This window comes from Melozone crissalis, unplaced genomic scaffold (genome assembly GCF_028551555.1).
Source record: "Melozone crissalis strain CALT ecotype California unplaced genomic scaffold, PUWL_Pcris_2 ptg000016l_1, whole genome shotgun sequence".
In the NCBI taxonomy this organism is placed as follows: Eukaryota; Metazoa; Chordata; class Aves; order Passeriformes; family Passerellidae; genus Melozone; species Melozone crissalis.
In genome coordinates, this window is record NW_026535794.1 from 4,319,384 (window position 1) to 4,334,306 (window position 14,923).

Sequence of the window (14,923 nt, forward strand, 5' to 3'; positions counted from 1 at the left end):
TTTTACTATCACAGAGACAAGGTCAGACACCTGCAGCTCATCAGAGGCATCTCCCATCAAATCTAACACCCATGTTTTCCTGGGTCTGCCTTGGTTCATAGCCTAAACGAAATTCTGCTTCAAAGGAAACTTTTCACTCCAGTTAGAAGCAGGACACTTTTGGAAACTGGAATACCAGTTATTCATTACTATTTCATTTCCATAGGAGGGATACACACTGCTTTCACAGAAAGGAATAACTGAATTAGACAATCCCTCCTCAGGATCTTTCAAGATCTGCCTGCTCTTGTGTGCAGGGCAGGCAGCAAGTTGAAATCAGTGAACTCCAACCTGATGCTGCCAAAATGCAGTAACCAAATAGGAAAACTAGAATTTTTATCCCTAAACCATTATTTAGGAAGGTGGCATGAAGCCTTCATGAATAGTTTGACTCCTAAGTCTTGGCAAAATCCAGATTTTCTTATTGTGTACTGCATCTTTTCTGATGATTACCATATTTTTCTCCTGCTAAACCTCAGGAATCCATGCATTTGTCTCCTTCAGGCTGTGCTATCGTGACTCTATCACAGTCACCTGGAGAGCAGCTATAAAGAACATGACTATTTGTGTCCCCAGTGTTTCCCAAACCAAGCTATATCAAATCCCAGGATAAATTCCTGGGTGCCACCCATCTCTTTCTGTGGGACAATCTGCTCAAGAAGCTCCAGCAGCTCCATTCCCTGGTTTTCTTACTGAAAGATTCCAGCCCCTCAATCTTGGAGGAGATCTCTTCCATTTTGAATTTCTCCCACACTTTCCCTCAGCACCACAAAACAAAACAACTGAGCCAAAAAAGCAGCGTAGCCTTAAATACACTCTGAATCTGGGCAGGAGAAATGCCAGAGAATCTGTGGAATACTGCTGTTGCTCCTGATCCTATATGGAAAGCAATAACATATTTTTGTGATAGCTGACAGCAGATAGATTATGGATCTGTCTCCTGGGAAATATCTACGTTCTGCCAAGGCTGAGATATTCAGTCTAGTCTCAACCAAGCTAATTCTGGGCATGGAAACAATACAGTTGTGTTAGTAGGATGTTCCACTCACATTAATTAGCCTTTGCAGCTGACCCATCCCTGCTCCCATTGAGAGGGATGTGGCCTGGGACACGATGAGTTTCCATGACTGTCATCCACAGCTTCCCACAGAAAGGAGGGCTCACACCAGGACACAAGGATGGGCAAAGCAAACCACTCTCAGATGTAAAATAGGCCAAATTGCACAAGGATTAAATCCTGTGGTGTTGCTTCATTGCTAAAATCAACCTGATTTTATGCTGGTTATCCCATTGGAGTAGCCCTGGTAGCAGCTCATGTCTGGTACAGTGAAGGTGTTTGTGCCCATGGAGATTTTTGTGCAGTCACCCAGAACCCCAAGGTCAGCTGGTATTTACATGTCTTTGCATCTTAAAACCCTTCACAAATTTTTTATTCTAAGAATTTGCCCTTGCTACTGCTATACTTACTCTGATTTTCCTTATTAAATCTAAATATTTCTGTGTTTTCTACGTTTTCCTTTCTCTTTCTGAGAGTGCCTAATTATGGTGAAAAATACACATTTTTTCAGTTCTTCCCAGCTTAACGGTGAAGGAGAATTTGAATCATCTTCCCCTCTTCTTAAATTAGGATATCTTGCCACAGCTACACACTGAGTCCTCAGCACCTCCCACCATGCACTTTAACCATTCCACTTCTGATTTGGGAAATACATGTTTTAATTAAAACCTGAGAGGAAATAGATTTTCTTTTTCACTTGAAATTCTGAATGGGGGAAAAAAAAAAATTTGATTTTTCAATGGATACTGGAGAAAAAAAATTCCCCATACAATTAAATCAACAATTGCATTGGATATTATTTTTTGGGGGGACATTAAAAATGTTTAATTATGATTGCCCCATCCCTGGAAGTGTTCAAGGCCAGGCTGGATGTGGCTCTGAGTAACCTGGAATAGTGAAAGCTATCCCTCCCTATATTTAAAGTCCCTTCCAACCCAAGCCATCCCAAAATTCCATGACCTATATTTCTATGATTTCTGCTCTCTTTTTGTGTTTTTCATGGGAAATAAAGTAAAAATAAAAGCTAGTTTAAAATGGAAATCACACCCTGCTGCCCCTGAAAGACTGACAGGAGAATATTTCTATGGAAGTGTTCTATTCTGATTTTTCAACACAGTGTTTTATCAACTTGACATATTTCCACGATACAATTTTCTTTTGACAGGTTGACATTTCCTCGTGGGAAATTCCATAGGAATGTTTCTGATGGGTTCTTTCAGATGATCTGCAGTTCTAAAAGTGAAGGCACCACTTGTGGGATGCTGAAAAGAGTTATAATAATTCTGGGGGGGGGAGTTGGGAGCAGACTGATCGCTGCATTTTGTGTTCTGCCTTAATGAATGCATAAACAAATTACAGGGCTTAAAGGAGCAGCTGACCTGGTGCCTCTTTATCATGAGAGCACAGATGCTGTACAAAATCCTTAATGTGACACTTAATGCCCTGGCTCTTGATGAGCATTCCCTCATTAATTGCTTAAGTCTCCAGATTTAAGCTCAGACATTGAGAAGGCAGAATTTACTATCAGTGTAAAATACACTGACTGAGAGGTATTTATTCCTTGAAAACAAATGAGCAGGGATGAGACTCAGCTTTTAAGCAGAGCTTCCCCACTGAGGCTGATGAGAATTCCTGCCTTTTTTGCATGCAGTGAGGGCCAGATCTGGCTCAGTATTTGAGCATTTTAAAAGTCTGAAGCCACATTCTCATTGGCCACGAAAGCAGAATAATTCCAGCAAAGCTGGCTAGCTTCAGCAATAGCACATTATCTCTCTTCTGCTCTAGATGATGTTCACACAAAGACCTGCATTTTTGTCATTATTTAAAATTTAAAAAAAAACAACTTGTGTCCTTTTATGTCCTCTACAAAATTACTGTTTGTGCTATTGCTTGTACTCACAACCAGTCTTCAGCCATTGAACTTTTAACTCAGATGCATGAACCTGGCAGTCATTATGTTCTCAATTCTGAGACAACCAGAATTATTGATCTTGGACCTTGAACTATCAGGGAAGGACAGGACAGCCTGTTAGCCAGTGGACTAAAAAAGGGCATGGCAAATGCAAAACCAAAGGGATATTTGCTAGGTTACCCTGTTTTCATTTCACATTCTGTGAATTTAAAATGGATTCTGTGGCTTTAAAATGGACTATATTGCAAACATAGTGGTGTCTGGAAGATTTGGAGCCTGAAGCATTTGGAGAAGGTGGTCAGGGAACATTTGTTTACTGTTTTCTTGCCTTGAAGAAGTAAGAATTGTAAAACAAAACTGCCAAGGGTCACTGCCTTGAGCTGTGAAACTGCTGTGCTCACACAGACCTGTCAGGAATCAGTGACATCTGCATTTTGTGCTCATTGCAGACAATTTGGTTTCATAACCATTTATTTCTTCCAGCTGAGCAGCCAGGTACATAATTTCAGATTTCAGGGAGGATGTTTGCCAGGGGGGGTTTGTGCTGCTGAGATGAGCAGAGCAGATCTGCTCAGAGGAGGAATTTGAGATACAAACCTTTACTAAACACATCCACCCTGATCGATTTTCCATGGCTGTGTTTCCTCAAGCTCCTGGAAAGTTTATCAGCATGTTTGCCATTGAAGTTTCCACTAACTTAAACCACCACTGCCTGTTGCTACGTGAAATTAATCCAGACCTATTCACCTGACTGCAGACCTATTAATAACATTCTTTGCATGCTTCAGCAATCACAGACAAGCCATACACCTAAAAAGTGCTTTGGAACTACTGTCAAGCTCCTTTTTAAACCTCATTAAGATTGGATTACCTGGTTACATTAATCCTGGTGGCCTTATGCCAGTGGTCCTGACTCACAGTGGTTATTGTAACACATTGGCTGTAAGAATACAGGAAATAGCAAATTCAAAGGTGAGACTGAAAGAAAAAGAATCACAGAATAGTTTGACTTTTTAAAGGTCATCTGGTACACCCCCCCCTGCAATAAGAAGGAGGATCTTCAACCACATCAAGCTGCTCAGTGCCCAGTCCAACCTGACATTGAATAATTCTGTGGATGGATCATTTGTGCCACTGTTTGACACTCTCATGAAAGAGTTCTTTCTTATATCTAATATAAATTAACCCTTCTTCAGTTTAAAGCTGCTACCCCTTGCCCTGTCACTCCATACCACTGTAAAAAGTCCTCCTCCAGCCCTCTTACAGCATTTTTAGGTACTGGAAAGTGCTCTCACATCTCCCTGGAGCTGTCTCTTCTCCACGTTGAAAGAAAAGCAGGAATTGGTCCCCATGCTCCTTTTAGTGTCACAGTGTTGTCCACAGGCCAGATGAAGTGAGGAGCCAGCATCCTGTGCTTTCAGGATTCCATTATTGTGTAGCTGAGGCACACAGAGCTGCCTTTAGATCACCTCCAATAAATTCAGTACCTGGTGCTCCCACCATGCAGTGGAAGGGAGCTTCTTGCCTGCCATCCAAGCACAAAAATATTGTTTGTGGGTAGGAACACCACACGTTCCATGCTTTGCAAACGGATGCTGAATTTCATGGTAACAACAGAAGCCAACTTTATAAGTTGGGAAAGCAAAGGAGAGAGACTTAGTTTAAAACACAACATGTCAGCAGTGGAATGTGTGAGATTTGAATTCCTGGCCCTTGACATTAAACCAAGGTGGTCTTTCCTTCATTTTATGTTTTGGGTTGGTTTTTTTTTCTGAATCCAAGAATCAAGATACCTGCTCCTTTGTTAGTTTCTGATGATTATGGGAACTGCATGTTCTAGAAGGTCTCATAGTTAAAGAGACTCATTTTATGGCAAGAGAGAGGTGAGGGGAGGATCAATGGGCCCCCTGGACAGAGAGACTGACATAGTGTGAAAATGCAGAGTATTATATCCTAATCTCTGGAAAATTTTATATAATCTATCATTTGCATTTTGAAAATCACCTATCAGAATCATAGAATTATTTAAATGAGAAAAGACCTCTGAGAACATCAAGTCCAACCACTAATCCAGCACTGCTGAGTCATAGGCTTACAAACAAAGGGAGGAGAAATGGGAGGAGAAACATTTCTAAATATTCCTCTGAGTCCTCTTGGATATCAGTGAGGAGAAATTCTGTACAAAATGAGCCCTTTTCAAAGCCAGCACCACAGGGGTAGAGGCACTGCTGGGAGGGCTCCTCTGCTGCACTCACCACCACAGTGGCTGGTGTCAGGTGTATCTAAATTTGCCTTTTCTTGGCTTTAAGCTTTACTTGTGTATCCTACAGTCTTGTTCTGTAAAGGGTTTCCCCACTGGGCTCACAAGGATAAAGCCTGCTGCCTGTTTTAATCCTGATTGCTGCTTGAAGTAGGAGAACATGATTCCCCTGGACAGAGGGATGAAGAGATCAGTTGGGTTTTTTTGTTAGAAATAGTTAGAAGGCAGGTGTGGTTCCATGCCACGAAAGGGGATGAATCCTCCAAAGCAGGCGGTGTTCTCTGGAGACTCAGCTCTGGGAAAGCCCCTGTGTCATAAGTGCCTTCTCCTTTCTTTCAGCACAAGTTTTTTGTCTGTGTTTCACTCTGTGGCTCTGTGAGCTCTGTTTTTCTTCTCCCTGATTTTAATAATGTAAAATTCACTCTGCTTTCCCTGGCTCCATTTGATTGACACCATCTTTAGGAGGGAGGTGTGTGGAAAGCAAATCCAGGTGTTTGGGGAAGCAGGATATCAAACCCATCTATGCTACACCTGGCTCCTGGTGTAAATCACACAGGTGGAGTTACATTAAATTAGCGTGACCTGAACAAGGACCACAGTCTACTGCTGATAATCACACTTCACTTTTTGCCCCATCAGGATTTCTACAAAGACTTTTCCCAAAGGAAAAATGTAAAATAAATTGCAATGAAATGCAAAATCATAGATAAATCTGGGTTGGAAGAAACCTCTGGAGATGTCGACTCTCCTGCTGCTCAAAGCAGGGCTGACTTCCCAGTCAGGCTCAGGGATTTTTCCAAAGAGGTACAGAAAATCCCCAAACTTAGTTTTTAAACACATTACTTCCCTGTGGCACTGACAGGAACTCTTTGAATGTCTTTTCCTTAAATAATGTAAAATAGATTGGAGCTCTTCCCAATTTGGATCAGAAGAGAGTGCAAGCATGGTAAGAGACAACATTGGTTTCATTCATTACTGCTGCCTCCATGTAGGGGAATTCCAAGATTTATACCTTTTATGGAATACTGAAAGACATGGAATTCTTGCGGAGAAGCTGCACAAATTTTAATTCAAAAAATATCCAAATATCCAAATTTTAATTCAAGCCCTATAAGGATGATGTGGTTTTGCAGCCCAGCTGAATTTTGTGCTCACACTTATCAGAGATTCCCAGGCTGGTGTGCAGAGCCACTGTTCTCAGGGCATGAGTTGTATCTGTACATCTCAGCAGCATCCTGAATTTTTTCCTGTAGCTGGAAATGAAGATCTGTGGGGTCTGTCTGCCATTCACCACTAATTCTGACAGCTGCAGGTATCTGGGGAATATTATTCTGTCCATCCTTACATGCTTTACCCAGCAGTTTCAAAGATTGGAAATTACTGAATAAAGCCTTCGTTAAGTCTGTCAGACACTTTCTGTTTCTGTACCTGTTCTTGGGGCCAAAAGTAAGTTGAACCATTTTAGACATAAAATTTCAGTCCTATACAGACTAGAACTTGTTTTGTTGTGGGTTTGGTTTTTTTTCTGGGATGAAACTCAAGATTCAGTCAAGTGCTCCTACCAGTTTATCTGGAAAGAGAGTGTCTGGCTTGCTTTCCACCTAAAAAAAGAACACAAGACAAAAATTACACACCCTGAAGCATTTCAACTGCAGGTGTCTTTAGCTTAATGTCTCTACCTCTGTTTTCATTAGAGGGTAAATTGCCTCAGCACTGACAATAATCTCTTCCTCTCCTTTTCATGCCTCAGGATGTAAAGCAGCATTTATTGACAAACAAGCAATACCCAGAAAACTCCATTTCTGAGCAAAAGGAAATTCTTTATTACCATATCTCTGATAAATAAACATGAAATGATTCATCCCCTTCCCGCTACCATAACTCACAAAAATGCTGCTTGCAAAGGGTGCTGACACAGCAGCTCAGCACAGACTGGACCAGGAAAAAAAAGGAGAGTAGATGGATAAAAAGATGGTTCAGAAATGCAAAGTGGTGAGCAAGCAGCATAAAAATCTTTTCCTTAAAGGTCTGGAAGGAAATTTCTCTAAGTGCTTTGGTAGCTTCAGTGCTGCTAAGATGAATAAGTTGTGGAATTTCAGAGGAGTGTCTTTATAATTTTATGAGATGTTTTCCTGGTTAATCCACAGGCTGAGTCCACCCACTTTGCCACCTTCTCTGCAGTGTCCATGGAAACACTGGGGTAAAGCTAGAAATGAATTTTGTGGGCCCAAAAATCCAAATAGTTTTTATTGGCAGTTGGGGGGATCCCGTGCTAATTTCATCTGACCCTTCAGGTGAGAGAGGTTCCAATCCTCACACAGAATTCAGGTAAAATTCAGCCTGGAAAAGGCTGAGCCATCCTAATTAAAGGCAGTGTTATTATTTCTACCTAAAAGAAGTTGTGAGCTAAAGAAATCTGATGCAAAGAGCTGCTCTGGAAAGGGATTTTGACTGATAGTCAGCCAGGCCAGAGGAAATAAGACAAGCAATCCTGGCTGAGGCACAGCAGGCCCACCAGCATGTGTTTTAATTAGGTACTGCCTGAGAGAAGCATTGTTCTGTGAAATCTCAGACCCTTTGAAACTGCTGAGGCTGATTGCTGCAATATTTAGAGGAGCATTAACACGAGTGACTAGCAGGTCCTCCAGCTCTCCTGCCTGGAAGAGCTCTCATGTACAACAAGGCAGCACAAACAGCTTTGATTCACACTCTGGGAGCCAGATGTTCATCACAGGCAAGTGTTGCCAAAGGTGGCACTAATTAATTGCTGTGAACAAGACAGGCTTCAGAAATCAAATGCTCTCATGCCTGAAGCTGGTGCCTCTCAGTGAGGATTTAAAGGTGTGGGGCCAGAGCATCAGTCACTGTGAACTCTCCTAATCCTGTGGCAAAAGGAACAGCAAGGTGTGTGGCAAGTTGTAGCATTGGCAGGGTGATTTCTTCTGTAGCTGAAGATTGGGTGGATTCGTGGGATTCACCTAATTTCAGTTATCTCCAATTCCCATCTGAACTCACTGTTTTCAGCTTCTTTCACAGACAAGGGAAGGAGACAAAAGTGGGATGTGAGTGCTCAGATGGGTCACAGACACTGAGTTTGGGGTGTTGTGGAGTGAAGCTGGGCTGCTCTGACTGTGTTGCTCAGACTGCAAAGGGGGAATGGAGAACACCCTATAAATAATACACCCTATAAATAATGTCTTTTTTCAGCCCAGTCCCACCTATGATGGTAATTTGTTAAGCCATAAGATGTCTTAAGAACTGCCATCTCATTTCCTATGTCCTTGCTCAAAGTTTAGGGTCCCATACTGGACTTCTTGTGAACGTCTTATGCAGAGACTGAAGTGCTAACAGGAACCTGTGCTTAGTATTCAATCTGTGTGCTTGCATTTATTTCTATTTATCAACATCATTTCCAGACCCACTGTTTACCACATGGAGCTTTGTGCTGCTGCTGGCTCCAGTGACTCTCAACACTGACACAGCTGAAGGGCAAGAAGTAAAAAGAAAAAAAAAATCATTATGTGCAAGTCCCTCGTTTCTCCTTTCTGCCAGAAGATAAATAAGTTATTTGTTTATTTATCAGTGTCTTGGCACCAAGATTTTTGCAAGCAGTTGATACACCAATGGAAAATTGGAAAATCAAACTCTATGGTCACATTCAGGATAAGTGTTATATCTGTGTCCCACCTGAGAGTCTTAACTCACAGGGATGCCTAATTATCATTTTTTTAGAAGCTGTTGCCCTGCTCAGGTTGCCCAGAGAAGCTGCTCCACCTCTGGAAGTGTCCAAGGCCAGGTTGGATGGTCTGGTTTAGTGGAAGTTGTCCCTGCCCATGACATGGGGTGGAATGAGATGAGCTTTAAGGTCCCTTCAAACTCAAACCATTCTGGGATTCTGTGATATTTAGTTTTAAGCCTGAAGTAACACAAATGCATTTGCCTCCATGCTTTGAGTCATTTCAGCCACTCAGAATAGAAAAAACCTGCAATAGAAAAAAACCCAGCAAGCACCATCCAAAATAGAAGGCAGCTATTCCTGGGAAGAGTGATGCTTTTCTTCAGGGATGACACAGCACCATTAGGCTAGAGATAAAGAGAGATAAATTATGTTGACAGCTGAATTCTAGACAAGTGGATGTAGAAAATCCCCATTTCATGCATTCCTCCACTAGCTAAGCCTGGCTCTTCTCCTGTGTGTACCTCCAGTGTGGATTCACTGAAACTCACATGGCTACAGAGTGTAAAATTGGATTATTATTGCTGTGACTGACAAGTGGATATTTGTAAAACTGCTTCTGATTCATTCACCTGCCAACTGCTGAGTCAAATTTCCAGTCCCATCCACTAACACTGACAGTGTCAGGCAAGAATGGCAAGAAATATCATGAACTTTTTTGTTTGTTTTTTGTTTATGATATTTCTTGCCATTCTTGCCTTGTGCTGTGAGCTTCCAGAGATCCTGCAAACAGTTCTTAGGGGGAGAAAAGGGGAAAAAAAGTGATTTTCAAACCTTCCACTAGAAAAGGTAAGTGAGCAGCATTGCCAGATGATGGCAAGAAATAAACATTGCACTGGCAAAGAAAAAAGTTTTTTCCAAGGAAATTCCTGACATGCTGAGTGATAGCCCCACACAAGGAAATCCTGAAGTGACTTGGCAGATATGGGGATAGAAATTGCTGATAGCTCAGCTGCTAAAATAATTGAGACCTCAAGGAATTCAGAGCAGCCTGTCAAGGGAAGGATCCTCCCAAAACTTTGTCTGGTGAAGCTGCACTTCAGCAGGGAAGTTCCTCAGGCAATGATAAAGCTTGTCAGAAATGAGAGTGAGCCCCAAGAGACACCTTTTTTTGGCAGAAAAGTATATTATTTTTTGTTTCATTGGGTTCCCTAGATCTCCACTGATTACAATATGGGCTCAGGATTAAAATATTGAGGCACCTACAGTCATTGATCTCAGTCCACAAGAGAAATCCTGACCATAGTAACATTTAAATTGCAGGACTACATTGGATGTCTGAACTTCAAGACAGAATGAAAGCTTCTCTAGCATGTAAGGGACATGGCAAGCTGAAAATTAGTAACTTATTTGAGCCCAAAAATCCAGACATAATATTGAACCAGAGAGATTCAGAGAGGAAGGGAAATGGAAGAGGACAGAAACAAGTTCTATGAATTTCTTTGCAAAGCAGTAAATCTTCCAGTTTTGCTTTATGTTCCCAAAAGTATTGTAATCAAAGTTCTTTTTGTTGAGGCCTCAACACTAAGCTATAAGTGATTTTAAGCAAAAAGGACTGGGGGTTTAGCCCTTAAGTTGTGCCATTTAATTTAAGACTGCTGATATAAAAAAATCACCCCTTGAAGAGTGAGCATTGTATGAAGACATTGCTTGTCAAGGGGGAAAACAAATACAAAATTTAGGAAAGAATCCTAAAAACTACATCCTGAAGAAAGAACTTCAGCAGAAAACTCATGAGTCAGATTTTAGTGTAATCACAGTGGATTAAAGCTGGAGGCAGGAATTGTCTCAGTCTTCATTTGATTGTTTAGTGCCAGATCTCCTTCAGTGTGGTAAATACAGGTGAGCACTGCAATCTAAATGCAAAATGCAGAAGACATTTCTGATGAAAGAGTGAAAGAGAGAGGCTGAATCACACATTTCTGTCTGCTATTTGGAAACCCAAGATTTATTTCCACAGAAGTAACTTGAAAGTTATTTGGAAATAATCAAGTTTTACCAAGAATCCACCAAAATGTCGTATCTACTCAGAGATGTGTTTCTACTTATTCAGTGTGGCTTGAAATTCTTGAACCCAAATTAGGTGATTCCTCCCATGACACATTTCCCCCCTCTCCCATTTTTAATGTGAAACATCTCTTGATAATACTTTTCACCATATTTTTAAAATTTTATTTCTGAAACTGCTTTGGCAGGGAGTTTTGAACAGTGTCCATGTTGCCAGTTGTCCTTCCCAGCCTGGATCAAGGCACCTGAAAGCCCCAAGCAGCCAGATCAGCATCCCCAGATGTGGCAGCTTTGCCGTCCCACAGCTGGCAGGGCAAAGGGGAACACCTGGCAGGACCTGCAGCCACCAGAAGAATTCTCCCAGCCCATTTTGGGCTCGGTGCTCCCTGAGGTTTGTGGTGCCCTTGGGAAGCGAAGAGCCAATTGCATCTCCTTGGCAATAGGATGTGCCAAACACTGAGCATCAGGAAAAGCCCTGGGTTGTTCCATGAGAATACAGTGGCCACATGAGTTCCACAGTAAAGAAAGCCAGAAAATCTATTTTACGCTGAAGGAGGTGATGCTTTCAGCTAATTTTCCTTCTTTCTGCCCACTCCCAAGGTTTATACTACACCCCAGAGACTTCACTATTAGGAACCATTTCAGACAATGGAACTTTCTTTAAATATCACCATTTTTTTCTCCATCCTACTTACATCCCTCTTTCCAGTACCATTGCAAGTACTGACCTACTGAAAAGGAAGAAGCTCTGTGCCTTTGCTTTGTCAGAGCTTTCCTGTTTTCCTAAGCCATGCTCGTTACCAACTCTGACCCACCATTATTTCAGGAAACCATCACATTCATAATTAATAAGAACCCTCCAGCTAACTTTGCTCCCTTGCAGAAATTATTCTGGTTTCAAATGTCATCGTGGCATTCACTCATTCTGCAAGAATGAGGGGGGATCTCCTCCCCTTCCTTCTCCCAGCTTGGCCTTTTCCAGGTCTGGCACACCCAGATCAATTCCCCTGCCACTCTGAAACAGAGCTGAGATGCAGTCAGGAGGGAACAGGGCAGCACAACACTGCAGAGAATTGTATTTGTTCTGAGCTGTCACATCTCTGAAAGGGCTCTAACTTTATTCCTTTAGGGGATGAATAAAACATCTGATACATAGTTAAAATTGGATTTACTCAGGTCTTGCACAAGAGGCCTAAAACCTATTCAAGTTCCAAAGGGGACCCAATTTGTCCCCAAGTGGGGACACATAAAAGAGGGCTCTGGAACTCACCTGGAGGGATATATTTGGTATTATCTGATGTTTCCTTTTAACTGAAAGACATCTCAACCCCCTGAAAGGGTCCTCCACTGTTTCAGAGAGAGAAAGCAGGCACCTGATTCAGCCCCATTTCACCCTTTGGTTACTGATGTCTTGTGTGATGCTTGTGGTTATTATTAAAATTGCTTTTCAAGTTATTTCATTATATTTTAGAAATTCCTCAGGGCTATGGACACAGCAAGGACCTTGCTGTATTAGATGTGACACCAAGAGCTGCCCATGCCCTTCCTCCAGCGAGGATTCCTTCTGTACAGCTTCACCACTGGAGCAGTGGGGATACTGAGACTTGAAGTTCCTTCAGGAGCTTTAAAGAGGAATAAAAATCACCACTAAACAAGCAAAAAGGGGGTTATCCTTGTATGGGCATGACTGCAAGCCATGTCTGAAAGTCATCTGGGCAAGGACGGAGCAACTGGATCCTTGCCATGATCCCATGTGGAGACTCACTCCATCTCTGAGTATTGATCTCGGGGGTTCCCTGGAAGAGCAAGGTTTACATTTCTCATGCCATATCCACACATGGCTGTGAGGGCAGGGAGTGATAACTCTGCTAGCCACAGGAACTGGGGTCCAACAGGGTGGTCAGGCATCCAAAGCTGTAAGATTCCAGTTCCCTGATCATCAGCATTGGCCCCAGAGCAACCAGAGGGCCAGAAGCTCCTCAGGCAAGTCAGCAGGAAGATGAGGGGTGACCTTGCTCTGCCTTTCCTTGCACAGAGGTCTAGCCTGGCAAATATCTGTAGTTAAGAGCAGGACAAATGCCTTTTGTTTCATAAACCATGGCTGTGTGGATATCTGTGTCTGCACATCTCTGTTTCCATGTTAACCTTGACCAACCTCCCCCATAAATCCAGCCAGTAGGATTCATGATCCTACAAGTTTTAGAGAAGGACATGACTGGGAGAAAAGTCCCCAGAATTTAGGAAAAGCTGCAATATGAGCTCTACCCTAAAAGAATATCCAAAGGGGAATGATCTCATAAGCAACCCAGGCAACAAAAACCTTTGGTAGGACTTTGCAACCCAGCTGCAAGGGAAAAAGCCTCGGGCACGAGACTATGGGAATGATTTGTTTAGTCCTTAGATAGTCACAGTTTTGGGGTTGTTTTGCTCTGTTTCAATACAACTTTAAAGATTACGAGGCTCTGGACAGCGCAATAAACACAGATAAATCAAAAGAGAAAGTCATGGAAAACCGTCCTGGTTCCAGGGCACTTGATGTCTGTGCTCAGGCAGCTTCAGGCCTCTCTTACCCATTCCCATGTGTTCATGGAATCCTGTCACGTGTGAGTTTCCAGTCCCGGAGGTGGATGTTTAAATGCAATAAAAAATGGGGCTGGATTTATTCCTCCCTTTTGCATTTTCATGAACGAACTCATCTTAATTGGAAGCATGCAACTTTGGGATATGGCTTTGTTTTCTTTTAATAATGAAAGGAAACAAATGCTGGTGTGCAACAGGCAGAAAAGGGAAAACTAGGCAAGCTTAAATATTTACATGTATTCAAACTGTTGAATAACCAGGGGAAAAGGGAAAATACTGCTGCTTTTTGAGAACTTTTGCCAGTGTCTTAGGAGGATTCCAAGTTTTCTTGTGTATATAAGTGTCCATCTCCTTGCTGTGATGTTTGTGCTGTCCTAAATGGGATTCCTGGAGGAAATTAGGTGTTTTAGAGAAGGTCAGAGGCTGTTTTATGCCTTTCTGAGCAAATGACAAAAAGCAAAAAAATTCAGCAAGGCGTTAAAGGAAGATGCCCAGGTATTTCTGCATCTGAGTAAGGCTTGCTAAGCTTTTGCAAACCCTGAGAATTTGCTGGAATTCTTTCCTCTGTGCCACTATGGCCTTTATGCCAGTTGATTTTGATTTAAAAAACCCCAACAAACAACAAGGAGGGTTGTGGAAAGGCACTTTCTTGGGGGGAAAATTTAGAAAAGGCACCATCTGCCTGAAGGAAACAGCTGGCGACAGGTGACTACCCAGGCAGGGTACGGCACTGCTCCCTGAGGAAATCCAGCTGGGCTGGGAGGGAGCTGCTCCTGTCTGCTCCTGCCCCAGAACTGCGATTGGGAGCTGTGTGCCTCAGGACACAGCTGGCCTTTTGGGGACAGTCCCAGCTGCAGCTGGGGGAAGGTTCTGACTGTGATTCACGCACAGCTGGCTGTCCTCTGGGCAGATGGGGTGGAGCAGAGGGGAAAATAATTTTATTAGGCTCATTGCTGGCACTGGGAAGCCCAGGGCTTGGCCTGATGTCCACACCTAACAATGCCACAGAAACCTCCATTGTATGGAGAGGCCAACTGGACATGGAGGGCAGGGAGGGATAACTCTGCCAGACCCAGGAACTGGGCTCCAACAGGGCCAGGGTCATCCAAATCTGTAAGATTCCAATTCCCTGATCATCAACATCCACCCCAGAGCGACCAGAGGGCCAGAAGCTCCTTGGGCAAGTCAGCAGGAAGATGAGGGGTGACCTTGTCTCGCTGGTCAGAGTAACCCCAAGAAAAGTTAAAAAGTCTCTTTTCCCAGCCCAGCAGTTGAAGAAGGAGTCAGAACTCTTCAATTCTCAGTCTCAAGGTTGTTTATTGTTCCTTATCT